General features: G+C 42.4%; 1 long non-coding RNA gene across 2 annotated transcripts in view; it reads right to left on the minus strand.

The window, feature by feature from the left end:
• Positions 1 to 6,841: 6,841 nt before the first annotated feature.
• Positions 6,842 to 27,668, minus strand: part of LOC311421129 — a 165,429-nt gene continuing 144,602 nt past the window's right edge. Inside the window, exons 1-4 of one of the 2 annotated variants that reach the window (XR_014684714.1) lie at positions 7,414 to 7,564; positions 7,270 to 7,335; positions 7,137 to 7,183; positions 6,842 to 7,046 (exon numbers count right to left, since the gene is read on the minus strand). This is a non-coding gene — a long non-coding RNA (uncharacterized lncRNA). Of the gene's footprint in view, positions 7,047 to 7,136; positions 7,184 to 7,269; positions 7,336 to 7,413; positions 7,565 to 27,668 lie in introns of those variants that run through there. The other variant, XR_014684713.1, reaches the window with a different exon arrangement.

Genomic DNA, 27,668 nt, shown 5'->3' on the forward strand with positions numbered 1-27,668 from the left:
AAAGGCAAAACCCACGATACAGGCCCCAAATCACAAATACGCAACCAAAATGCTACAGAAAAGCCCCAGATGCAGGCCCCAAATGCTACTGCTAGGCCTCAAAAGCTCAAGATGCATCCCAAAGCAAAAATGCAGACCCCAAACGTTACAGAAAAGCCCCCAAACCCAGGCTGCACAAGTCTACAAGCAGGCCCCAAACTGCCAACAGAAGCAGGCACCAACCACACCCAGATGCAGACCCCAACTGCCCACAAGCAGCTCCTACCCCACCACCCCCTCCCAAGAACTGGACTCCACCCAGACACTGGCCCAAGACCCGGGCCCGCCCCCCGCCATCCCCCCTACCCTCCCCCCCGACACAGGTGTACAAGCAGCTCACAACCCGCCCCTTCAGAGACCGGTCCCACTCCCCCCCCCCCCCCCCAAGACATGGGATGCGGAGGTGTACAACCAACTCCCAACTCCCTCCCCCTCAAAGGGAGGCCCCAAAGACCCCCAAATGGAGGCTCCTAGAGTGAACAAGCACCTCCCAACTCCCCCAGGCACAGGCCCACCCCCCCCCCCCCAAACACAGGCCACAGAGGTGTATAAACAGCCCAGACCCCCCTCCAAGACCATGGCCCCTATAGTGTACAAGCAGCTCCCAACCACCCACAGATGCAGGCCCCAACCCTTCTCAAAAGGGAGGCACCTAGAATGCATGAGCAACTCCCAACCCCCCTCAAATAAAGACCCCAAAAGTGTACAAGTAGCTCCCCCCCAGAGACAGGACCCAAAGGTGTACAACCAGTTCCCAACACCCCTGAGACACAGGCCCCAACCCCCTCCCCAGACACAGGGACCCAAATTCTACAAGCAGCTCCCAACCCCTGCCAGGCAGGCCCCCTACCCTATACAAGCAGCTCCCAACCCTCCCCCCCCCCCCGAGGGAGGCCCCCAAGCCCCCCACAAACACAGGCCCCTACAGTGTACAGGCAGCTCCCAGCCACCCCCAGATGCTGGCCCCAAAGTTGTACAAACAGCTCCCAGCCACCCTGCAGAAACAGATTCCTACATTGTACAAGCAGTTCCCAGCCCGCTAGACACAGGCCCTGACCCCCCACACATGCAGGCCCCAAAGGTGTACAAGCAGCTCCCACCCCTCCCCCAGACGCAGGTCCCAAGCCCCCCCCCCCCCAAACACAGGCCCCTACAACCAGCACCTAATCCTAAAATTTAATTATTAAATTAAAGCCAGGAGAGAAACCCGTTAAGGTTAAGTAATATCCTTTGAGGATAGAAGATAGGAAAGGAATTAAAGAGATAATTGATCAATTTTTACAGTATGGATTATTGATTGAATGCGAATCAGAATACAATGCATCCATATTGCCAATTAAAAAGGCAGATGAAAAAGCTATAGGCTAGTTCAGGATTTGAGGGCCATAAATAAAATCACTGAGGATATACATCCAGTAGTGGCAAACCCTTATACTTTGCTGACTAAATTAAAGAATAGTCAAGTCTGGTTTACCGTACTGGATTTAAAAGATGCCTTCTTCTGCCTAGGCTTAGCCACAGAAAGCCAAAACCTATTCGCCTTTGAATGGGAAAATCCCGATTCGGGCAGAAAGACGCAGCTTACGTGGACATTACTACCTCAAGGATTCAAGAATAGCCCCACTATTTTTGGAAACCAATTAGCAAGGGAACTTGAAACATGGATACCTCCGGACACTGAAGGTGCTTTGTTACAATATGTAGATGATCTCTTAATAGCTACCGAGACTAAAGGGAGTTGTATTCAATGGACTATAAGTCGTCTTAATTTTCTGGGTTTAAATGGATATCAAGTCTCTTGACAGAAAGTCCAGCTGGCTCAACAAAGTGTGACCTATCTGGGATTTGACATTTCGGAAGGACAACGAGAACTAGGAACTGAACATAAGGAAGTCATTTGCCGGACTCCAGAACCTCAAATAGTAAAGGAGCTACAAAGCTTTTTAGGAATGACAGGTTGGTGTCGCCTTTGGATTTATAATTATGGACTATTGGTAAAGCCTCTATGTGAATTGATAAAGATTAACCAGTCAAAGTTAGTCTGGACTGGAGAAGCACAAAAAGTCTTTAAACAACTTAAACAAGAATTGATGATTTTGAAATATCAAGCAATATTGGTAGAACAGGATGACGTGGAAATTGTGATAATTCATATTGTGAATCTAGCCTCTTTTCTTAGTGATGCTCCGGCACAAGCTGTGATTCACGATTGTTTAGAAACTCTAGAGACTGTGTATTCCAGCCGACCAGACCTTAAGGAGGAGCCCATGGAAGATGCGGAAGAAACTTGGTTCACGGATGGGAGCAGTTTTGTTACGCAAAGACAACGTAAAGCTGGATATGCTATAACAACTACTCAGCAGGTAATCGAGTCTAAGCCTTTACCCCCTGGAACATCAGCTCAAAAGGCGGAGATAGTTGCTCTCACAAGAGCATTGGAACTGGCAGCGGGAAAAAGGGTAAATATTTGGACAGATTCTAAATATACATTCGGCGTGGTACATGCTCATGGAGCAATTTGGAAAGAACATGGATTGCTGACCGCTCAGTGAAAACACAAAGTATGCTGAAGAAATTTTAAAATTGTTAGAGGCTGTAAAACAACCAGAAAAGGTAGCTATCATGCATTGTCAGGGACACCAAAAGGGGAACAGCGATTTTGAAATTGGAAAATCGATTGGCAGAGGCTAAGCAGGCAGCTGAAATAACTGAGGTGAAGGCATTGTCTTTGATACCAGACGGTAAAATCCAAACTATATCAAATTATACAAAAGAAGACTTAAAATTAATTGAAGATTTGAAAGGTAAAATGAAACCAGATGGATGAGTATATTTAAAAGATAACCCCATAGTAATACCCTCTAGTTTGACATGGCCCATAGTTCTTACAGAACACAATAAAACGCATTGGGGAGCTGGCACACTGCATAAGAGCCCGAGTCAGACATTAGTGGGACGATATGATAAAACAAGTAACTCAACAATGTAGCATTTGCTTACACAATAACCCCAATACCAAGGATAGAATAAAATTTGGAATAATCGGTAAAGGAAATTATTCGGGGCAACAGTGGCAAATTGATTTTTCAGAACTCCCTAGAAAAGGGGGGTATCATTATTTACTGGTTCTGACTGACACGTTTTCAGGAAGGCCTGAAGCCTTTCCCTGTCGAACAAACAAAGCAAGAGAAGTGGTTAAAGTCTTGTTAAATGAAATAATACCATGCTTTGGGATTCTAGTAGCAATGTCTTCTGATAGAGTTTCACATTTTTGTGCACAAGTGGTAGAACAGATAAGTAAGATTCTAAAGATAGATTGGCAACTGCATACTCCTTATAGACCACAGGCAAGTGGACAGGTAGAAAAAATGAACCATTTAATTAAACAATAAATAGCTAAAATTGGATAAGAAGCTAATTTGTCATGGCCTCAATCCCTCCCTTTAGCATTACTTGGAATTAGAGTCAAACCTAGAATAAAAGGGAATTTGAGTCCCTTCAAAATCTTATATGGAAGGCCGTAGCAATTTCTATTTAGTGGAGAGGACCTAATGCAGTTAGGATCAGAATATTTATATGCTTATATAACTGAACTTCAGAAACAATTAAATAAAGTACATACATTTGTTTTAGGGACCAGGGCTAGAGGGTTGGATCAACCGATCCACCCCTTTAAGCTCGGGGATTATATATATATATAAAGACTTTTTCAGGACAACCCCTACAGGAAAAATGGAAGGAAAGTGGATGGAACCATACCAAATATTACTGACAACACATACCGCCATTAAGATTAAGAAGCAAGCAGCTTGGATCCACAATTCAAGGGTGAAGAAGGTCCCGGCGAGGATATAGACCACCACTCCAATTGGACCAACAAAATTACGGTTTTCCAGATCCTAATGATTGCAGGGGTGCGGTTCTCGGATTCGGGGTGGGCAACTTGGGATGAGAACTTACACCTGACCTTAATACAAACAATTTCTCAAGTAACTAATAAGACGAACTGTTGGGTATGCACCCATCTGCCACAGCATGGGAATAAGGGTGTATCGTTAATCGGGATTCCCTTGCCTGCAAACTTATCTTGGACTAATTTGTGGGAAAACACATCTTGGGGTCGAAAATATTAAGAAGTTTTGGAACTAGAAGTGAGTAGCTTCATGCCGTTAGAATCCTATTATGTATGTGTACAAAGGTGTAACCCGCCTAAGGGTATAGGAAAACAGCATTGTATAAATACGGATACTACTTATGTGGGAAATCAGACATCTTGTAATTGAACAATTGATATTAGTACGACTAGCGGCTGGGCAAATTCAACCAGCTGGACGGTTCCAAAAGGAAAAGGGTGGTATTGGCTATGCAATGATACAGCCCGTAAGGTCTTGCCTGAGAATTGGAAGGGAACTTGCACTCTTGGAGCGGTAGTCCCCAATATGACAGTACATGATGTAGTGCCTCGAGGTTACTTGAGAAATCATATCCGGAGAATCAGATGAAAAATTAACAATACATTGGTAGAGAGACACACCCCTTTTCATAGTTTTGTGTGATGGTTTGTCACATGGTTAGGAGTGAGTGAATTGGAAAAGGCAATAGTTAATATTTCTGCAATTATAGAGAAGTTAGAAAACAAAATTCTGGATGCTATGAAGGCTCAACAAGAAGAGATATCTAGTTTATCACAGGTAGTATTACAAAAGCAGATGACCCTAGACTTGTTACTGGCCACTCAAGGGGGAGTCTGTACAGTAATAAACACAAGCTGTTGTATGTATGTAGATCAGAGTGGAAGGATCTCTACCGACCTGGAAGAAATATGGAAGCAGACCAGGATCCTACATGAGATCAGTAAAGATGATCTTTCATGGAGTTTTAGTGAAATATGGAATAAGTTAACCTCCTGGTTGCCCAATTTCCAATGGTTGAAACAAGTATTCATTGCTCTAATCGTATTAGTAGTGTTAGGAATATTTGTGTGCATGTTGTTTAGATGCCTGCTTTGTTGTGTTACTGTAAATAATGAAAGTATCTGATGCAAAAGAATTTGCATGGGAAAAGAAAAGGGGGGATTGATTAAGGAGGTATTGGGGAGGCATTGGGGAGGCAAGGACAATCCCCAGACATGGACTGTATATCTCAAAACAAGACACTGAAACTCATGATAAGGAAGCGGCAGACGGACAGAGAAACAAACGTAAGGACTATAAATCTCAAAACTGGACATTGGAATTCATTATAAAGATACAACAAACGGAAGAATTGGCAACAACCAGCTCTCGCAATTAAGAAACATGCCAATTCAGCAGATTCTTGACCAAAGGTGAAAAGTACACTGTGAGGAAGACTCGGGGTCTTCCTCCCAGAGACCCCTGCCCACGTCCCAAAGACCCCTGCCCACAATTCTTGGAAGGCTCTACGCAGGCGCAAGGTGCCAAAAGGCTAATTAGCATAAGAAGCGAGGGAAGGCGGGGATAGGTAATGCATATGTATAGGTGCTTGTAGAATATTGATAGATTGATTGTATAAATTCAAGACTGCTTTCCGCTTTAGGTATTCACGATAGGTGGAGAGATCCCCCGTGCATCCAGCGCTGCAATAAAGAATATACCACTTAAAGGAATTTCGGCTTCGATCTTTGAATCACAACCCCCCTCAAATACAGATCCCAAAAGTGTACAAGTAGCTCCCCCCCAGAGACAGGACCCAAAGGTGTACAACCAGTTCCCAACACCCCTGAGACACAGGCCCCAACCGCCCCCCCAGACACAGCGACCCAAATTCTACAAGCAGCTCCCAACCCCTGCCAGGCAGGCCCCCTACCCTATACAAGCAGCTCCCAACCCTCCCCCCCCCCCCCGAGGGAGGCCCCCAAGCCCCCCACAAACACAGGCCCCTACAGTGTACAGGCAGCTCCCAGCCACCCCCAGATGCTGGCCCCAAAGTTGTACAAACAGCTCCCAGCCACCCTGCAGAAACAGATTCCTACATTGTACAAGCAGTTCCCAGCCCGCTAGACACAGGCCCTGACCCCCCACACATGCAGGCCCCAAAGGTGTACAAGCAGCTCCCACCCCTCCCCCAGACGCAGGTCCCAAGCCCCCCCCCCCCCCAAACACAGGCCCCTACAACCAGCACCCAACCCCCTACCCCCGATGCCAGGCCCAAAGGTGTAGAAGCAGCTCCAAACCTCCTCCCTCAACCCAGGCTCCAACAGTGTACAAGCACCTCCCAACCAACCCTCCCCTTCCCCCCCGCCCCCCGACACAGGCTCCAAAGGAATACAAAGAGCTCCCACCCCTCCCCCAGATGCTGGTCTCAACCCCACCCCGCCCCCAGAAGCAGGCCCCAAAGGTGTAGAGTCAGCTCCCAACCCCCTCAATGCCGGCCCCAAGGGTCTACAAGCAGCTCCCCCCTTGCCCCCAGATACCGGCCCCCAGACACAGACCCCAAAAGCGTAATCACAGGCCCTGAACTCTAGAGGCAGGCTCCAAAACCCAGGACAAAGCCCCAGTGGTTCGAGACAGGGCCCAAATCCCAGACACAGGCCCCAAACGCTAAACATATGCCAAAAAAAGTATTAGTGCTGGTGCCAAATGTTACAGACAGGCCCAAAAGCCCGAGATGCTCAAGGCTGAGACGTAACTTGGCTTTCTGAATTACTGGAAAGCAGCTTTCATTCTCAGATAATTGTGTGCAGGCTAGATAGGATGGGGCTTCAGGCACCTCTTCACCTGAGGAAACACACTGCCATCAGGCACCGCTGTGCCAGACAAGCTTGTTCTGCTAGAACACCCTACTCAGATGCACTGTGGCATTCAAGTGAACTGCTTTCATGCAAATATAACGACTGATGTTACAACCCACCTTGCCTGTGGCACCTGATGAACAGAAGAGTAAGCCACCGCAGCGCTTCAAAACCATCCCTGCACGTGCCGCTCCTTGTCGCTCTCTGGCCTTATCTCATATCCTTATCCACTTCTGTGGAGAGCCTGCCACGGCACCTGCAAAGCAAGACGGACACCTTTCATAGTCACCTTGTGCTACTTGGTCGTTCTGCTCCAACCCAGCTCATGACCAGCCCCTCTTCTTACACAGCTCTTCAGAGTGCAGTTTGCTCCTTTGAGCCTGTGTGAGACACCTGTGAAAGAAAAAGAAACGCATAGGCCGATGCAGCATCCAAAGACACAGCACAGCTAGGTAAGTTACTCTCATCTGCTCCCTTACCTCTGCCGCTTACCAGCCCCCGAGGCAGATGCTTCAATCTACCCTCTTCAAACAGCTACAACACCTCTAAAAGACAAAGAGGGGATGCTTAGAGGAACAGTGAGACCTACAACACAACAACTGCTACATCTGTTCCTCACTCACCTTGCCAGAGGCAGCTCTGCGTGTGACGTCCCAGGTTGTACACTGCGTTACCTAACCCTTACCGTAACCCTTACCCTAACCCTTCTCACCCTTACCATTACCCAAATCCTTACCTTTACTTTTTCCTTACCCTTACTCTTTCCTTTAACCATAACCTTACCCTTACCCTATACCTTACTCCAACCCTTCCCCTTACCTTCCCCTTCCCCTTCCCCTTAACCTAACCCTAAACCTTAAACCTTACCGTAAACCTTACCCTTTCTGCTACACTTACCCTTAGCATAAATCTAAACCTTACACTTACCCTTAGCCTAACCCTCACCCTTACCATTACCCATACCCTTATTCTTACTCTTATCCTAACCCTTTCCTTTACACTTACGGTTACCATTAACCTTACCCTTACCCTAACACTTATCCTTAACCTAACCCTTACCCTAAACCTTACACTTACTCTTAACATTAACCTTACCCTTAACCTTTAGCTAATACTTAATCTTACGTTTTTCTCACCCTAACCCTATAATTAACCATAACCATTACCCTAACACTTAACCTTACCCTTACAATAAGCCACACAACAACACTTAAATGTACACTTACGCTTAAACTTGCCCTAGCAATTACTCGTACAATTAAAATATTAATTAATTAAATTAAAAAATTTTAATTTAAAATAAATTGAATTAAAAAAATTAAATACCATTATCCTTATACCTTATCCTTAACCCTCACCCTTATCATTACCAATACCCTTACTCTTACACTTATTCTTATACATACAACTTACCCTTTTCCTAACACTTAACCCTAACCTAACTCTAACCCTAAACCTTACCTGAACCCTTTCCAGTACCATTACATTAACCCTTACCCTTAACCTAAACCTTACACTTGCTCTTAACCTTAACCTAATACTTACCTTTACGTTTTCCTCACACTAACCCTAAAATTAACCCTAACCATTACCCTAACAGTTACCCCTAACCTAACCCTTACTCTAACACTTACAGTGACCCGTACACTTAAACATACCCTTACACTTACTCTTACCCTAACCCTTACCCTTATCATAACCCATACTCTAACACATACTTCCACCCGTACCCTTACGCTTTCCGTTACCCTAACTCTTACCCTTACCCTTACCCTTACCCTTACCCTTACCCTTACCCTTACTCTTACCCTATCCCTTACCCAATCCCTTACCCTATCCCTTACCCTTAACCTAACCCTAAACCTTACCCTTATCCTAACACTTACCCTTATCGTAAACCTTACCCTTTCTGCTACACTTACCCTTAGCCTAAATCTAAACCTTACACTTACCCTTAGCCTAACCCTCACCCTTACCATTACCCATACCCTTATTCTTACCCTTACCCTAACCCTTACCTTTACACTTACGGTTACCATTAACCTTACCCTTACCCTAACACTTATCCTTAACCTAACCCTTACCCTAAACCTTACCCCAACCCTTACCCTGACCCTTACATTAACCCTAACCCTTACCCTAAACCTTACACTTACTCTTAACCTTAACCTTAGCTGTAACCTAATACTTACCCTTACGTTTCCCTCACCCTAACCCTAAAATTAACCCTAACCATTACCCTAACACTTAACCTTACCCTAACCCTAAAATTACTCGTACAATTACCCTTACGCTTACCCTTACCCTTAACCTAAGCCTAAACCATACAGTAAACCTTACCCTTTCTGCTACACTTACCCTTAGCCTAAATCTAAACCTTACTCTTACCCTTAGCCTAATCTTTACCCTTAACCTAACCCTAACCCTAAACCTTATCCCAGCCCTTACCCTGACCCTTACATTAACCCTAACCCTTACCCTATAACTTACACTTACTCTTAACCGTAACCTTACCCTTAACCATTACCCTAACACTTACCCTTACGTTTCCCTCAACCTAACCCGAAAATTAACCCTAACCATTACCCTAACACTTACCCTTACCCTAACCCTAACCGTAACTCTAACCCTTACTGTAACCCTTACCCTGACCCGTACCCTTACACTTACCCTTACCCTAAGCCTTTCCCTTACCATGACCCATACCCTAACACGTACTTGTAGCCTTAACCTTACCGTTCCCCTTACCCTTACCTTTACTGTCTCCGTTACCCTTACACTTACACTTAACATAAACCTTAACCTTAACCTAAACCTTATCATAAGCCATACAACAACACTTACATGTAAATTTACGCTTGACTTACCCTAGCAATTACTCGTACAATTACCCTTAACCTTACTATTAAGCTAAGCCTAAACCTTACCCTTATGATAACACTTACCCTTATCCTAAACCTTACCCTTTCTGCTGCACTTACCGTTTGCCTAATTCTAAATCTTACCCTAACCCTCACCCTTACCTAAATCTAACCATTACCCTAAGCCTCACCCTTACCCTTACCATTATACTTACTTTTACCCTTAACCTAAACCTTACCCCAACCGTTACCCTGACCCTTACATTAACCCTAACCCTTACGCTAACCCTAACCCTAACCCTAACCCTAACCCTAACCCTGACCCTGACCCTGACCCTGACCCTAACCCTAACCCTAACCCTAACCCTAACCCTTACTCTAAACCTAACCCTTAACCTAAACCTTACACTTAATCTTATCTTTAACCTTACCCTTAAACTAATACATACCCTTACGTTTCCCTCATCATAACCCTAAAATTAACCGTAACCATTACCCTAACACTTATACTTACCTAACCCTAAACCTTACTCTAACTTTTACCCTGAGCCAGAACCTTAGACTTGCCCTTCCCCTTCCCCTTACTAATACCGTTACCATAACCCTTACCCATACACTTACAGTTACCATTAACCTTACCCTTACCCTAACACTTACCCTTACCCTATCCCTTACACTTATCTTATCCATACAAATTACGCATTCCCTAACACTTAACCTTAACCTAACCCTAACCCTAAACCTTACCTGAACCCTTACTCTGACCCTTACATTAACCCTTACCCTAAAACTTACACTTAACCTTAACCTTACCCTTAACCTTAACCTCTTACCCTTACTTTTCCCTCACCCTAACCCTAAAATTAACCCTAACCATTACCCCAACACTTACCCTTACCCTAACCCTTACCCTTACCATAACCCATACTCTAACACATACTTCTACCCGTACCCGTACCCTTACGGTAACTCTTACCCTTCCCGTAACCCTTACCCTTACCGTTACCGTGGCCCTTACCCTTACCCTTACCCTTACCCTTACCCTTACCCTAACCCTAAATCTTACCCTTATCCTAACACTTAACCTTACCGTAAACCTTACCCTTTCTGCTACACTTACCCTTAGCGTAAATCTAAACCTTACACTTACCCTTAGCCTTACCCTCACCCTTATCATTACCAATACCCTTACTCTTACCCTTACCCTAACCCTTCTCCTTACACTTACTGTTACCTTTAACATTACCCTTACCCTAACACTTACACTTATCCTTATCCATGCCCTTACCCTTACCCTAATCTTTACCCTTAACCTAACCCTAACCCTAAACCTTATCCCAGCCTTTACCCTGACCCTTACATTAACCGTAACCCTTACCCTAAAGCTTACACTTACTCTTAACCTTAACCTTACCCTTAACCATTACCCTAACACTTACCCTTACGTTTCCCTCACCCTAAGTCCTAAAATTAACCCTAACCATTACCCTAACACTTACCCTAACCCTTACCCTAACCCTAACCCTAACCCTTACTCTAACCCTAACCCTTAACCTAAACCTTACACTTAATCTTAACTTTAACCTTACACTTAATCTTAACTTTAACCTTACCCTTAAACTAATACATACCCTTACGTTTCCCTCATCATAACCCTAAAATTAACCGTAACCATTACCCTAACACTTACCCTTACCCTAACCCTTACCCTTACCATAACCCATACTCTAACACATACTTCTACCCGTACCCGTACCCTTACGGTAACTCTTACCCTTCCCGTAACCCTTACCCTTACCGTTACCGTTACCGTGGCCCTTACCCTTACCCTTACCCTTACCCTTACCCTTACCCTTACCCTTACCCTTACCCTTACCCTTACCCTAACCCTAAATCTTACCCTTATCCTAACACTTAACCTTACCGTAAACCTTACCCTTTCTGCTACACTTACCCTTAGCGTAAATCTAAACCTTACACTTACCCTTAGCCTTACCCTCACCCTTACCCTTACCCATACCCTTATTCTTACCCTTTCCCTAACCCTTACCTTTACACTTACGGTTACCATTAACCTTACCCTTACCCTAACACTTATCCTTAACCTAACCCTTACCCCAACCCTTACCCTGACCCTTACATTAACCCTAACCCTTACCCTAAACCTTACACTTACTCTTAACCTTAACCTTACCCTTAACATTAACCTAATACTTACGCATACGTTTTCCTGACTTTAACCCTAAAACTAACCCTAACCATTACCCTAACACTTAACCTTACCCTAACCCTAACCCTAACCCTTACTCTAACCCTTACCCTGACCTGTACCCTTACACTTACCCTTACCCTTATACTCACCCTAATTCTTACCCATACCATAACCCATACCCTAACACATATTTGTACCCTTAACCTTACCGTTACCCTTAACCTTACCCTTACCCTTACTCTATCCCTTACCCTTACGCTTACCCTTAATATAAACCTTACCCTTGACCTTACCCTTACCATAAGCCATACAACACTTACATGTACACTTACATGTACACTTACGCTTACACTTACCCTAGCAATTCCTCGTACAATTACCCTTACCCTTACCCTTAACCGAAGCCGAAACATTAAACCTTACAGTAAACCTTACCCTTTCTGCTACACTTACCCTTAGCCTAACCCTCACCCTTACCCTTACCCATACTCTTATTCTTACCCTTACCCTAACCCTTACCTTTACACTTACGGTTACCATTAACCTTACCCTTACCCTAACGCTTATCCTTAACCTAACCCTTACCCTAAACCTTACCCCAACCCTTACCCTGACCCTTACATTAACCCTAACCCTTACCCTAAATCTTACACTTACTCTTAACCTTAACCTTAGCTGTAATCTAATACTTACCCTTACGTTTCCCTCACCCTAACCCTAAAATTAACCCTAACCATTACCCTAACACTTACCCTTACCCTAACCCTTACTGTAACCCTTACAATGAACCATACGCTTACACATACCCTTACCCTTACTCTTACTCTACCCTTACCCTTACCATAGCCCATACTCTAACACATACTTCTACCCTTAACCTTACTGTTACCCTTACCCTTACTCTATTTGTTACTCTTACGCTTATCCTTAACATAAAACTTACTCTTAACCTTACCCTTACCATAAGCCATAGAACAACACTTACATGTTCACTTACGTTTCCACTTACCCTGGCAACTACTCGTACAATTAACCTTACCCTTACCCTTACCAAACCATTACCCTTACCCTTAACCTAATCCTCAACCTTACACTTATCCTAGCACTTACCCTTACCGTAATCCTTACCCTTTCTGCTACACTTACTCTTTGCCTAATTCTAAACCTTACCCTACACTCACCCTTACCCTTATCATAATGCTTACATTAACCCTTAACCTAAACCTTACCCCAACCCTTACCCTGACCCTTACATTAACGCTAACCCTTACCCTAAACCTTACACTTACTCTTAACCTTAACTTTACTCTTAACATTAACCTAATACTTACGCATATGTTTTCCTGACTTTAACCCTTAAATTTACCCTAACCATTACCCTAACACTTAACCTTACCCTAACCCTAAAATTACTCGTACAATTACCCTTACCCTTACCCTTAACCTAAGCCGAAACCTTACAGTAAACCTTACCCTTTCTGCTACACTTACCCTTAGCCTAAATCTAAACCTTACACTTACCCCTACTGTAACCCTCACCCTTATCATTACCAATACCCTTACTCTTACCCTTACCCTAACCCTTCTCCTTACACTTACTGTTACCTTTAACATTACCCTTACCCTAACACTTACACTTATCCTTATCCATGCCCTTACCCTTACCCTAATCTTTACGCTTAACCTAACCCTAACCCTAAACCTTATCCCAGCCTTTACCCTGACCCTTACATTAACCGTAACCCTTACCCTAAAGCTTACACTTACTCTTAACCTTAACCTTACCCTTAACCATTACCCTAACACTTACCCTTACGTTTCCCTCACCCTAAGTCCTAAAATTAACCCTAACCATTACCCTAACACTTACCCTAACCCTTACCCTAACCCTAACCCTAACCCTTACTCTAACCCTAACCCTTAACCTAAACCTTACACTTAATCTTAACTTTAACCTTACACTTAATCTTAACTTTAACCTTACCCTTAAACTAATACATACCCTTACGTTTCCCTCATCATAACCCTAAAATTAACCGTAACCATTACCCTAACACTTATCCTTACCTAACCCTAACCCTAACCCTTACTCTAACTTTAAACCCTGACCCGTAACCTTAGACTTCCCCTTCCCCTTCCCCTTACGCTTACCCTTACCCTAACCCTTACCCTTATACTTACGGTTACCATTAACCTTACCCTTACCCTAACACTTACTCTTACCCTATCCCTTACACTTATATTTATCCATACAACTTACGTTTACCCTAACACTTAACCTTAACCTAACCCTAACCCTAAACCTTACCTGAACCCTTACTCTGACCCTTACATTAACCCTTACCCTAAAACTTACACTTAACCTTAACCTTACCCTTAACCTTAACCTAATACTTACCCTTACTTTTCCCTCAGCCTAATCCTAAAATTAACCCTAACCATTACCCCAACACTTACCCTTACCCTAACCCTTACCCTTACCATAACCCATACTCTAACACATACTTCTACCCGTACCCGTACCCTTACGGTAACCCTTACCCTTACCGTAACCCTTACCCTTACCCTACCCTTACCCTTACACTTACCCTATCCCTTACCCTTACCCTAACCCTAAACCTTACCCTTATCCTAACACTTACCCTTACCGGAAACCTTACCCTTTCTGCTACCATTACCCATACCCTTATTCTTACCCTAACCCTTACCTTTACACTTACGGTTACCATTAACCTTACACTTACCCTAACACTTATCCTGAACCTAACCCTTACCCTAAACCTTACCCCAACCCTTACCCTGACCCTTACATTAACCCTAACCCTTACCCTAAACCTTACACTTACTCTTAACATTAACCTTACCCTTAACCTTAAGCTAATATTTAACCTTACGTTTTTCTCACCCTAACCCTATAATTAACCATAACCATTACGCTAACACTTAACCTTACCCTTAACATAAGCCATAAAACAACACTTAAATGTACATTTACGCCTAAACTTACCCTAACAATTACTCGTACAATTAAAATATTAATTAATTAAATTAAAAAAATTAATTTAAAATTAATTGAATTAAAAAATTAAAATACTCTTATCCTTATACCTTATCCTTAACCCTCACCCTTATCATTACCAATACCCTTACTCTCACACTTATTCTTATACATACAACTTACCCTTTTCCTAACACTTAACCCTAACCTAACTCTAACCCTAAACCTTACCTGAACCCTTTCCAGGACGCTTACATTAACCCTTACCCTTAACCTAAACCTTACACTTGCTCTTAACCTTAACCTAATACTTACCTTTTCGTTTTCCTCACACTAACCCTAAAATTAACCCTAACCATTACCCTAACAGTTACCCCTAACCTAACCCTTACTCTAACACTTACAGTGACCCGTACACTTACACATACCCTTACACTTACTCTTACCCTAACCCTTACCCTTACCATAACCCCTACTCTAACACATACTTCTACCCGTACCCTTACCCTTACTGTTACCCTAACCCTTACCCTTACCTTACCCTATCCCTATCCCTTACCCTATCCCTTACCCTATCCCTTACCCTTAACCTAACCCTAAACCTTACCCTTATCCTAACACTTACCCTTACCGTAAACCTTACCCTTTCTGCTACACTTACCCTTAGCCTAAATCTAAACCTTACACTTACCCTTAGCCTAACCCTCACCCTTACCATTACCCATACCCTTATTCTTACCCTTACCCTAACCCTTACCTTTACACTTACGGTTACCATTAACCTTACCCTTACCCTAACACTTACCCTTAACCTAACCCTTACCCTAAACCTTACCCCAACCCTTACCCTGACCCTTACATTAACCCTAACCCTTACCCTAAACCTTACACTTACTCTTAACCTTAACCTTAGCTGTATTTAATACTTACCCTTATGTTTCCCTCACCCTAACCCTAAAATTAACCCTAAACATTACCCTAACACTTGACCTTACCCTAACCCTAAAATTACTCGTACAATTACCCTTACCCTTACCCTTAACCTAAGCCGAAACCTTACAGTAAACCTTACCCTTTCTGCTACACTTACCCTTAGCCGAAATCTAAACCTTGCATTTACCCCTACTGTAACCCTCACCCTTATCATTACCAATACTCGTACCCTTACCCTTACCCTAACCCTTCTCCTTACACTTACTGTTACCTTTAACATTACCCTTACCCTAACACTTACACTTATCCTTATCCATGCCCTTACCCTTGCCCTAATCTTTACCCTTAACCTAACCCTAACCCTAAACCTTACCCCAACCCTTACCATGACCCTTACATTAACCCTAACACTTACCCTATCCAACTCTAACCCTTACTCTAACCCTTAACCTGACCCGTACCCTTACACTTACCCTTACCCTTACCCTAACCCTTACCCTTACCATAACCCATACCCTAACACGTACTTGTAGCCTTAACCTTACCGTTCCCCTTACCCTTACCTTTACTGTCTCTGTTACCCTTACAATTACACTTAACATAAACCTTAAGCTTAACCTAAACCTAACCCTTATCATAAGCCATACAAGAACACTTACATGTACACTTACGCTTGCACTTACCCTAGCAATTACTCGTACAATTACCCTTAACCTTACTATTAAGCTAACCCTAAACCTTACCCTTATCCTAACACTTACCCTTATCCTAAACCTTACCCTTTCTGCTACACTTACCCTTTGCCTAATTCTAAACCTTACCCTAACCCTCACCCTTAGCTAAAGCTAACCATTACCCTAACCTTCACTCTTACCCTTACCATTATACTTACTTTTACCCTTAACCTAAACCTTACCCCAACCCTTACCCTGACCCTTACATTATCCCAAACCCTTACCCTAATCCTAACCCTAACCCTAACCCTTACTCTAACCCTAAGCCTTATCCTAAACCTTACACTTAATCTTAACTTTAACCTTACCCTTAAACTAATACATACCCTTACGTTTCCCTCACCATAACTCTAAAATTAACTGTAAACATTACCCTAACACTTATCCTTACCGAACCCTAACCCTAACCCTTACTCTAACTTTTACCCTGACCCGGACCCTTAGACTTCCCCTTCCCCTTCCCCTTACTCTTCCCCTTACCCTAACCCTTACCCTTATACTTACGGTTACCATTAACCTTACCCTTACCCTAACACTTACCCTTACCCTATCCCTTACACTTATCCTTATCCATACTACTTACGCTTACCCTAACACTTAACCTTAACCTAACCCTAACCCTAAACCTTACCTGAACCCTTACCCTGACCCTTACATTAACCCGTACCCAAAAAATTACACTTGACCTTAACCTTCCCCTTAACCTTAACCTAATACTTACCCTTACTTTTCCCTCACCCTAACCCTAAAATTAACCCTAACCATTACCCCAACACTTACCCTTACCCTAACCCATACCCTTACCATAACCCATACTCTAACACATACTTCTACCCGTACCCGTACCCTTACGGTAACCCTTACCCTTACCGTAACCCTTACCCTTACCGTTACCTTTACCCTTACCCTATCCCTTACCCTTAACCTAACCCTAAACCTTACCCTTATCCTAACACTTACCCTTACCGTAAACCTTACACTTTCTGCTACACTTAGCCTAAATCTAAACCTTACACTTACCCTTAGCCTAACCCTCACCCTTACCATTACCCATACCCTTATTCTTACCCTTACTGTAACCCTTACCTTTACACTTACGGTTACCATTAACCTTACCCTTACCCTAACGCTTATCCTTAACCTAACCCTTACCCTAAACCTTACCCCAACCCTTACCCTGACCCTTACATTAACCCTAACCCTTACCCTAAATCTTACACTTACTCTTAACCTTAACCTTAGCTGTAATCTAATACTTACCCTTACGTTTCCCTCACCCTAACCCTAAAATTAACCCTAACCATTACCCTAACACTTACCCTTACCCTAACCCTTACTGTAACCCTTACAATGAACCATACGCTTACACATACCCTTACCCTTACTCTTACTCTACCCTTACCCTTACCATAGCCCATACTCTAACACATACTTCTACCCTTAACCTTACTGTTACCCTTACCCTTACTCTATTTGTTACTCTTACGCTTATCCTTAACATAAAACTTACTCTTAACCTTACCCTTACCATAAGCCATAGAACAACACTTACATGTTCACTTACGTTTCCACTTACCCTGGCAACTACTCGTACAATTAACCTTACCCTTACCCTTACCAAACCATTACCCTTACCCTTAACCTAATCCTCAACCTTACACTTATCCTAGCACTTACCCTTACCGTAATCCTTACCCTTTCTGCTACACTTACTCTTTGCCTAATTCTAAACCTTACCCTACACTCACCCTTACCCTTATCATAATGCTTACATTAACCCTTAACCTAAACCTTACCCCAACCCTTACCCTGACCCTTACATTAACGCTAACCCTTACCCTAAACCTTACACTTACTCTTAACCTTAACTTTACTCTTAACATTAACCTAATACTTACGCATATGTTTTCCTGACTTTAACCCTTAAATTTACCCTAACCATTACCCTAACACTTAACCTTACCCTAACCCTAAAATTACTCGTACAATTACCCTTACCCTTACCCTTAACCTAAGCCGAAACCTTACAGTAAACCTTACCCTTTCTGCTACACTTACCCTTAGCCTAAATCTAAACCTTACACTTACCCCTACTGTAACCCTCACCCTTATCATTACCAATACCCTTACTCTTACCCTTACCCTAACCCTTCTCCTTACACTTACTGTTACCTTTAACATTACCCTTACCCTAACACTTACACTTATCCTTATCCATGCCCTTACCCTTACCCTAATCTTTACGCTTAACCTAACCCTAACCCTAAACCTTATCCCAGCCTTTACCCTGACCCTTACATTAACCGTAACCCTTACCCTAAAGCTTACACTTACTCTTAACCTTAACCTTACCCTTAACCATTACCCTAACACTTACCCTTACGTTTCCCTCACCCTAAGTCCTAAAATTAACCCTAACCATTACCCTAACACTTACCCTAACCCTTACCCTAACCCTAACCCTAACCCTTACTCTAACCCTAACCCTTAACCTAAACCTTACACTTAATCTTAACTTTAACCTTACACTTAATCTTAACTTTAACCTTACCCTTAAACTAATACATACCCTTACGTTTCCCTCATCATAACCCTAAAATTAACCGTAACCATTACCCTAACACTTATCCTTACCTAACCCTAACCCTAACCCTTACTCTAACTTTAAACCCTGACCCGTAACCTTAGACTTCCCCTTCCCCTTCCCCTTACGCTTACCCTTACCCTAACCCTTACCCTTATACTTACGGTTACCATTAACCTTACCCTTACCCTAACACTTACTCTTACCCTATCCCTTACACTTATATTTATCCATACAACTTACGTTTACCCTAACACTTAACCTTAACCTAACCCTAACCCTAAACCTTACCTGAACCCTTACTCTGACCCTTACATTAACCCTTACCCTAAAACTTACACTTAACCTTAACCTTACCCTTAACCTTAACCTAATACTTACCCTTACTTTTCCCTCAGCCTAATCCTAAAATTAACCCTAACCATTACCCCAACACTTACCCTTACCCTAACCCTTACCCTTACCATAACCCATACTCTAACACATACTTCTACCCGTACCCGTACCCTTACGGTAACCCTTACCCTTACCGTAACCCTTACCCTTACCCTACCCTTACCCTTACACTTACCCTATCCCTTACCCTTACCCTAACCCTAAACCTTACCCTTATCCTAACACTTACCCTTACCGGAAACCTTACCCTTTCTGCTACCATTACCCATACCCTTATTCTTACCCTAACCCTTACCTTTACACTTACGGTTACCATTAACCTTACACTTACCCTAACACTTATCCTGAACCTAACCCTTACCCTAAACCTTACCCCAACCCTTACCCTGACCCTTACATTAACCCTAACCCTTACCCTAAACCTTACACTTACTCTTAACATTAACCTTACCCTTAACCTTAAGCTAATATTTAACCTTACGTTTTTCTCACCCTAACCCTATAATTAACCATAACCATTACGCTAACACTTAACCTTACCCTTAACATAAGCCATAAAACAACACTTAAATGTACATTTACGCCTAAACTTACCCTAACAATTACTCGTACAATTAAAATATTAATTAATTAAATTAAAAAAATTAATTTAAAATTAATTGAATTAAAAAATTAAAATACTCTTATCCTTATACCTTATCCTTAACCCTCACCCTTATCATTACCAATACCCTTACTCTCACACTTATTCTTATACATACAACTTACCCTTTTCCTAACACTTAACCCTAACCTAACTCTAACCCTAAACCTTACCTGAACCCTTTCCAGGACGCTTACATTAACCCTTACCCTTAACCTAAACCTTACACTTGCTCTTAACCTTAACCTAATACTTACCTTTTCGTTTTCCTCACACTAACCCTAAAATTAACCCTAACCATTACCCTAACAGTTACCCCTAACCTAACCCTTACTCTAACACTTACAGTGACCCGTACACTTACACATACCCTTACACTTACTCTTACCCTAACCCTTACCCTTACCATAACCCCTACTCTAACACATACTTCTACCCGTACCCTTACCCTTACTGTTACCCTAACCCTTACCCTTACCTTACCCTATCCCTATCCCTTACCCTATCCCTTACCCTATCCCTTACCCTTAACCTAACCCTAAACCTTACCCTTATCCTAACACTTACCCTTACCGTAAACCTTACCCTTTCTGCTACACTTACCCTTAGCCTAAATCTAAACCTTACACTTACCCTTAGCCTAACCCTCACCCTTACCATTACCCATACCCTTATTCTTACCCTTACCCTAACCCTTACCTTTACACTTACGGTTACCATTAACCTTACCCTTACCCTAACACTTACCCTTAACCTAACCCTTACCCTAAACCTTACCCCAACCCTTACCCTGACCCTTACATTAACCCTAACCCTTACCCTAAACCTTACACTTACTCTTAACCTTAACCTTAGCTGTATTTAATACTTACCCTTATGTTTCCCTCACCCTAACCCTAAAATTAACCCTAAACATTACCCTAACACTTGACCTTACCCTAACCCTAAAATTACTCGTACAATTACCCTTACCCTTACCCTTAACCTAAGCCGAAACCTTACAGTAAACCTTACCCTTTCTGCTACACTTACCCTTAGCCGAAATCTAAACCTTGCATTTACCCCTACTGTAACCCTCACCCTTATCATTACCAATACTCGTACCCTTACCCTTACCCTAACCCTTCTCCTTACACTTACTGTTACCTTTAACATTACCCTTACCCTAACACTTACACTTATCCTTATCCATGCCCTTACCCTTGCCCTAATCTTTACCCTTAACCTAACCCTAACCCTAAACCTTACCCCAACCCTTACCATGACCCTTACATTAACCCTAACACTTACCCTATCCAACTCTAACCCTTACTCTAACCCTTAACCTGACCCGTACCCTTACACTTACCCTTACCCTTACCCTAACCCTTACCCTTACCATAACCCATACCCTAACACGTACTTGTAGCCTTAACCTTACCGTTCCCCTTACCCTTACCTTTACTGTCTCTGTTACCCTTACAATTACACTTAACATAAACCTTAAGCTTAACCTAAACCTAACCCTTATCATAAGCCATACAAGAACACTTACATGTACACTTACGCTTGCACTTACCCTAGCAATTACTCGTACAATTACCCTTAACCTTACTATTAAGCTAACCCTAAACCTTACCCTTATCCTAACACTTACCCTTATCCTAAACCTTACCCTTTCTGCTACACTTACCCTTTGCCTAATTCTAAACCTTACCCTAACCCTCACCCTTAGCTAAAGCTAACCATTACCCTAACCTTCACTCTTACCCTTACCATTATACTTACTTTTACCCTTAACCTAAACCTTACCCCAACCCTTACCCTGACCCTTACATTATCCCAAACCCTTACCCTAATCCTAACCCTAACCCTAACCCTTACTCTAACCCTAAGCCTTATCCTAAACCTTACACTTAATCTTAACTTTAACCTTACCCTTAAACTAATACATACCCTTACGTTTCCCTCACCATAACTCTAAAATTAACTGTAAACATTACCCTAACACTTATCCTTACCGAACCCTAACCCTAACCCTTACTCTAACTTTTACCCTGACCCGGACCCTTAGACTTCCCCTTCCCCTTCCCCTTACTCTTCCCCTTACCCTAACCCTTACCCTTATACTTACGGTTACCATTAACCTTACCCTTACCCTAACACTTACCCTTACCCTATCCCTTACACTTATCCTTATCCATACTACTTACGCTTACCCTAACACTTAACCTTAACCTAACCCTAACCCTAAACCTTACCTGAACCCTTACCCTGACCCTTACATTAACCCGTACCCAAAAAATTACACTTGACCTTAACCTTCCCCTTAACCTTAACCTAATACTTACCCTTACTTTTCCCTCACCCTAACCCTAAAATTAACCCTAACCATTACCCCAACACTTACCCTTACCCTAACCCATACCCTTACCATAACCCATACTCTAACACATACTTCTACCCGTACCCGTACCCTTACGGTAACCCTTACCCTTACCGTAACCCTTACCCTTACCGTTACCTTTACCCTTACCCTATCCCTTACCCTTAACCTAACCCTAAACCTTACCCTTATCCTAACACTTACCCTTACCGTAAACCTTACACTTTCTGCTACACTTAGCCTAAATCTAAACCTTACACTTACCCTTAGCCTAACCCTCACCCTTACCATTACCCATACCCTTATTCTTACCCTTACTGTAACCCTTACCTTTACACTTACGGTTACCATTAACCTTACTCTTACCCTAACGCTTATCCTTAACCTAACCCTTACCCTAAACCTTACCCCAACCCTTACCCTGACCCTTACATTAACCCTAATCCTTACCCTAAATCTTACACTTACTCTTAACCTTAACCTTAGCTGTAATCTAATACTTACCCTTACGTTTCCCTCACCCTAACCCTAAAATTAACCCTAACCATTACCCTAACACTTACCCTTACCCTAACCCTTACTGTAACCCTTACAATGAACCATACGCTTACACATACCCTTACCCTTACTCTTACTCTACCCTTACCCTTACCATAGCCCATACTCTAACACATACTTCTACCCTTAACCTTACTGTTACCCTTACCCTTACTCTATTTGTTACTCTTACGCTTATCCTTAACATAAAACTTACTCTTAACCTTACCCTTACCATAAGCCATAGAACAACACTTACATGTTCACTTACGTTTCCACTTACCCTGGCAACTACTCGTACAATTAACCTTACCCTTACCCTTACCAAACCATTACCCTTACCCTTAACCTAATCCTCAACCTTACACTTATCCTAGCACTTACCATTACCGTAATCCTTACCCTTTCTGCTACACTTACTCTTTGCCTAATTCTAAACCTTACCCTACACTCACCCTTACCCTTATCATAATGCTTACATTAACCCTTAACCTAAACCTTACCCCAACCCTTACCCTGACCCTTACATTAACGCTAACCCTTACCCTAAACCTTACACTTACTCTTAACCTTAACTTTACTCTTAACATTAACCTAATACTTACGCATATGTTTTCCTGACTTTAACCCTTAAATTTACCCTAACCATTACCCTAACACTTAACCTTACCCTAACCCTAAAATTACTCGTACAATTACCCTTACCCTTACCCTTAACCTAAGCCGAAACCTTACAGTAAACCTTACCCTTTCTGCTACACTTACCCTTAGCCTAAATCTAAACCTTACACTTACCCCTACTGTAACCCTCACCCTTATCATTACCAATACCCTTACTCTTACCCTTACCCTAACCCTTCTCCTTACACTTACTGTTACCTTTAACATTACCCTTACCCTAACACTTACACTTATCCTTATCCATGCCCTTACCCTTACCCTAATCTTTACGCTTAACCTAACCCTAACCCTAAACCTTATCCCAGCCTTTACCCTGACCCTTACATTAACCGTAACCCTTACCCTAAAGCTTACACTTACTCTTAACCTTAACCTTACCCTTAACCATTACCCTAACACTTACCCTTACGTTTCCCTCACCCTAAGTCCTAAAATTAACCCTAACCATTACCCTAACACTTACCCTAACCCTTACCCTAACCCTAACCCTAACCCTTACTCTAACCCTAACCCTTAACCTAAACCTTACACTTAATCTTAACTTTAACCTTACACTTAATCTTAACTTTAACCTTACCCTTAAACTAATACATACCCTTACGTTTCCCTCATCATAACCCTAAAATTAACCGTAACCATTACCCTAACACTTATCCTTACCTAACCCTAACCCTAACCCTTACTCTAACTTTAAACCCTGACCCGTAACCTTAGACTTCCCCTTCCCCTTCCCCTTACGCTTACCCTTACCCTAACCCTTACCCTTATACTTACGGTTACCATTAACCTTACCCTTACCCTAACACTTACTCTTACCCTATCCCTTACACTTATATTTATCCATACAACTTACGTTTACCCTAACACTTAACCTTAACCTAACCCTAACCCTAAACCTTACCTGAACCCTTACTCTGACCCTTACATTAACCCTTACCCTAAAACTTACACTTAACCTTAACCTTACCCTTAACCTTAACCTAATACTTACCCTTACTTTTCCCTCAGCCTAATCCTAAAATTAACCCTAACCATTACCCCAACACTTACCCTTACCCTAACCCTTACCCTTACCATAACCCATACTCTAACACATACTTCTACCCGTACCCGTACCCTTACGGTAACCCTTACCCTTACCGTAACCCTTACCCTTACCCTACCCTTACCCTTACACTTACCCTATCCCTTACCCTTACCCTAACCCTAAACCTTACCCTTATCCTAACACTTACCCTTACCGGAAACCTTACCCTTTCTGCTACCATTACCCATACCCTTATTCTTACCCTAACCCTTACCTTTACACTTACGGTTACCATTAACCTTACACTTACCCTAACACTTATCCTGAACCTAACCCTTACCCTAAACCTTACCCCAACCCTTACCCTGACCCTTACATTAACCCTAACCCTTACCCTAAACCTTACACTTACTCTTAACATTAACCTTACCCTTAACCTTAAGCTAATATTTAACCTTACGTTTTTCTCACCCTAACCCTATAATTAACCATAACCATTACGCTAACACTTAACCTTACCCTTAACATAAGCCATAAAACAACACTTAAATGTACATTTACGCCTAAACTTACCCTAACAATTACTCGTACAATTAAAATATTAATTAATTAAATTAAAAAAATTAATTTAAAATTAATTGAATTAAAAAATTAAAATACTCTTATCCTTATACCTTATCCTTAACCCTCACCCTTATCATTACCAATACCCTTACTCTCACACTTATTCTTATACATACAACTTACCCTTTTCCTAACACTTAACCCTAACCTAACTCTAACCCTAAACCTTACCTGAACCCTTTCCAGGACGCTTACATTAACCCTTACCCTTAACCTAAACCTTACACTTGCTCTTAACCTTAACCTAATACTTACCTTTTCGTTTTCCTCACACTAACCCTAAAATTAACCCTAACCATTACCCTAACAGTTACCCCTAACCTAACCCTTACTCTAACACTTACAGTGACCCGTACACTTACACATACCCTTACACTTACTCTTACCCTAACCCTTACCCTTACCATAACCCCTACTCTAACACATACTTCTACCCGTACCCTTACCCTTACTGTTACCCTAACCCTTACCCTTACCTTACCCTATCCCTATCCCTTACCCTATCCCTTACCCTATCCCTTACCCTTAACCTAACCCTAAACCTTACCCTTATCCTAACACTTACCCTTACCGTAAACCTTACCCTTTCTGCTACACTTACCCTTAGCCTAAATCTAAACCTTACACTTACCCTTAGCCTAACCCTCACCCTTACCATTACCCATACCCTTATTCTTACCCTTACCCTAACCCTTACCTTTACACTTACGGTTACCATTAACCTTACCCTTACCCTAACACTTACCCTTAACCTAACCCTTACCCTAAACCTTACCCCAACCCTTACCCTGACCCTTAAATTAACCCTAACCCTTACCCTAAACCTTACACTTACTCTTAACCTTAACCTTAGCTGTATTTAATACTTACCCTTATGTTTCCCTCACCCTAACCCTAAAATTAACCCTAAACATTACCCTAACACTTGACCTTACCCTAACCCTAAAATTACTCGTACAATTACCCTTACCCTTACCCTTAACCTAAGCCGAAACCTTACAGTAAACCTTACCCTTTCTGCTACACTTACCCTTAGCCGAAATCTAAACCTTGCATTTACCCCTACTGTAACCCTCACCCTTATCATTACCAATACTCGTACCCTTACCCTTACCCTAACCCTTCTCCTTACACTTACTGTTACCTTTAACATTACCCTTACCCTAACACTTACACTTATCCTTATCCATGCCCTTACCCTTGCCCTAATCTTTACCCTTAACCTAACCCTAACCCTAAACCTTACCCCAACCCTTACCATGACCCTTACATTAACCCTAACACTTACCCTATCCAACTCTAACCCTTACTCTAACCCTTACCCTGACCCGTACCCTTACACTTACCCTTACCCTAACCCTTACCCTTACCATAACCCATACCCTAACACGTACTTGTAGCCTTAACCTTACCGTTCCCCTTACCCTTACCTTTACTGTCTCTGTTACCCTTACAATTACACTTAACATAAACCTTAAGCTTAACCTAAACCTAACCCTTATCATAAGCCATACAAGAACACTTACATGTACACTTACGCTTGCACTTACCCTAGCAATTACTCGTACAATTACCCTTAACCTTACTATTAAGCTAACCCTAAACCTTACCCTTATCCTAACACTTACCCTTATCCTAAACCTTACCCTTTCTGCTACACTTACCCTTTGCCTAATTCTAAACCTTACCCTAACCCTCACCCTTAGCTAAAGCTAACCATTACCCTAACCTTCACTCTTACCCTTACCATTATACTTACTTTTACCCTTAACCTAAACCTTACCCCAACCCTTACCCTGACCCTTACATTATCCCAAACCCTTACCCTAATCCTAACCCTAACCCTAACCCTTACTCTAACCCTAAGCCTTATCCTAAACCTTACACTTAATCTTAACTTTAACCTTACCCTTAAACTAATACATACCCTTACGTTTCCCTCACCATAACTCTAAAATTAACTGTAAACATTACCCTAACACTTATCCTTACCGAACCCTAACCCTAACCCTTACTCTAACTTTTACCCTGACCCGGACCCTTAGACTTCCCCTTCCCCTTCCCCTTACTCTTCCCCTTACCCTAACCCTTACCCTTATACTTACGGTTACCATTAACCTTACCCTTACCCTAACACTTACCCTTACCCTATCCCTTACACTTATCCTTATCCATACTACTTACGCTTACCCTAACACTTAACCTTAACCTAACCCTAACCCTAAACCTTACCTGAACCCTTACCCTGACCCTTACATTAACCCGTACCCAAAAAATTACACT

The sequence above is a fragment of the Aythya ferina genome (genome assembly GCF_964211825.1).
Source record: "Aythya ferina genome assembly, chromosome: 19".
NCBI classification, from domain to species: Eukaryota; Metazoa; Chordata; class Aves; order Anseriformes; family Anatidae; genus Aythya; species Aythya ferina.